At 48.5% G+C, this 2,500-nt stretch overlaps 1 protein-coding gene across 2 annotated transcripts in view; it reads left to right on the plus strand.

Annotated features, from left to right (window-relative positions):
• The window catches only part of sardh (sarcosine dehydrogenase), a 47,705-nt gene that overhangs the window by 34,527 nt on the left and 10,678 nt on the right, over positions 1 to 2,500 (plus strand). The window lies entirely within an intron of this gene.

A 2,500-nucleotide genomic window follows, 5' to 3' on the forward strand; every position in this document is an offset into this window, starting at 1 on the left:
TCTAACTAACTTGTGACCACAACAACATTTTTAAGGTACACAAAACATATTATATACAGATGTGCATCTGGTTCCCAGGATTCCTATGTTGTGAATATCAAACTGTGACATATACTTTTATACTTTTTGAGATAGAGATCTCTCAAGCTACTATTGTATTGTATGTGATGCATAGGCGACTCCTGATTGGTTTAAATCTCATGCTACGGACACACACACACACACACACACACACACACACACACACATGTTACGTATAGAAGCGGCTGCACGGCTTAAAAAGAGTGTGTGTGTGTGTGTGTGTCACCCCAGGAGGCTACTGCTCTCAGGGAGAAGTGATTTCATTATGAGCAGATCTCTGATCCTGAGCTAACTGCCACAGTAAATGGGTAGTCGGAGCGACTAATTGGCTGTTCCACTGCCTACACTATCTCCACACACACTTCCACACACACAGAAACACACACATTCACTCTCTCTCTCTCTCACACACACACACACACACACACACACACACACACACACACGTTTGGTTTATAATTAGACTGCTTGTTGGCCTCTACAGTTCAGTAAGCATAGTGATGTTTCAGAGGGAAAGGAATGGGATGAGGCCCTTAATCAAATATCAAGAGCTGTATTCAGTATCTATCACCATCTGCACACACACACACACACACACAGATCCAAATAATCAATATCACACCTACCTACACGCACAACCTGATTCCCCACTCCCAGCAACTCACAGAGCTGCAATACTTTAAAAATATCCCCCCAGTCCGCCCTCTTGAGTCCATATTTATACATATCTACCTCCACATTTTCAAAATAGCACACCACCCTCCCATACACACACACACACACACACACACACACACACACACACCTTATCTCCCTCTGCGCCTCACACATTCATTATGTCCTCACGACTCCCTCTGTGACAAGACCCAAACATGTATTAGCTAGCCTCGGTGGCAGTTCTTCGCAGATCGACTTGGCACAAGAATCGATGTGTCTGAAATCACCATCACCGCCATCCAGCCGTTTCCTCATACAGAAATAGTCGTGGTGGTAAATGGTGTATTCGGACTGTGTGTGTTTGGCTGTGTTTATGAATGTAGTGTAGAGGCGGCCGTGCTAGCAGGGGCACGTCTGGCCTCTCGTGTAAACATCCATCACTTTGACTGCCAGGGGTGGGGAAGGAGGGAGGGAGGGAAAGGAGGGAGGGAGGGAGGGAGGAAGCAGCTTGATGCCTGCAGACCCAGCTGCTGACGCTTATGATCGCGGTAGTGTTGTCTGCCCAGCCTAGATGGGCATGTCAGTGCAGACACTGTCTCTGTCTGTCTCTGTCCTTGTGTCTCTGTCCCTGTCCCTGTGTCTCTCTCTGTCCCTGTCCTGTCCCTGTCTCTCCCCTTCCCCTGTCCCCATAACAGGTCTCAGGTGCGAATCATGCAATCATTTGCAAATAATGTCATAGGAAAAGAGAAGAAAAACTGGACCCAGTTTCAATGACGAGAGAGAGAGAGAGAGAGAGAGAGAGAGAGAGAGAGAGAGAGAGAGAGAGAGAGAGAGAGAGAGAGAGAGAGAGAGAGAGAGAGAGAGAGAGAGAGAGAGAGAGAGAGAGACAGAGACAGAGACAGAGACAGAGACAGAGACAGAGACAGAGACAGAGACAGAGACAGAGACAGAGACAGAGACAGAGACAAAGGACAGTGAAGGAAGGCTGAGTCTTCATCTAGGCTGGGCTAGCTGATAGTGGTTCCAGGCAGCAGCAGCTGCTGTCTCTGTTGACTCCATGGCTCCCTGGTTCCCTCTGTGACACACAGACAGACACTACCACTCCACTTCCCAGAAAGCAGATTATCCGGGCCTGGCCTGGACCACAGCTAACTAAGACAACCAAAAACAGACAACAACCAAACCACAGCCTAGGTTCACAGACAGGCCACAACCAAGACAGACAACAACCATGACAACCAAGACAACCATGACAACCAAGACAGACAACAACCAAGACAACCATGACAACCATAACAACCAAGACAGACAACAACCATGACAGGCGGCTGTGGCGCAGGAGGTAGAGCCGCCGTCTAATGATGGCAAGGTTGGCAGATCGGCGGTTCGAGCCCCGGCTGGTCACATGTCGAAGTGTCCTTGGGCAAGACACTGAACCCCAAAATTGCTCCCAATGAGCAGGCCGGCGCCTTGCATGGCAGCTTGCCGCCATTGGTGTGTGAACCAAGACAATCAAGACAACCAAGCCTGGACCACAGCCCAGGTTCACAGACAAGCCACAACCAACAACAAACCATGACCAAGAAAACATTAATGCAGATGTTTTGTTGTCGTTGTTGTCGTCGGTCTGGGTTGTCACGCTGTTGTCTGGTGATGGAGGAGTGTTTCTTTCTAGTGGAAGAAGGCACCATGTAAAGGTCCAGTCTGTTGAATGAAGTGATAGTGGTGTTGGATCTGATTTGATTAGGAATCATCACTCCTA

Source organism: Nansenia antarctica (genome assembly GCF_963989245.1).
Source record: "Nansenia antarctica genome assembly, chromosome: 4".
Classification (NCBI taxonomy): domain Eukaryota; kingdom Metazoa; phylum Chordata; class Actinopteri; order Argentiniformes; family Microstomatidae; genus Nansenia; species Nansenia antarctica.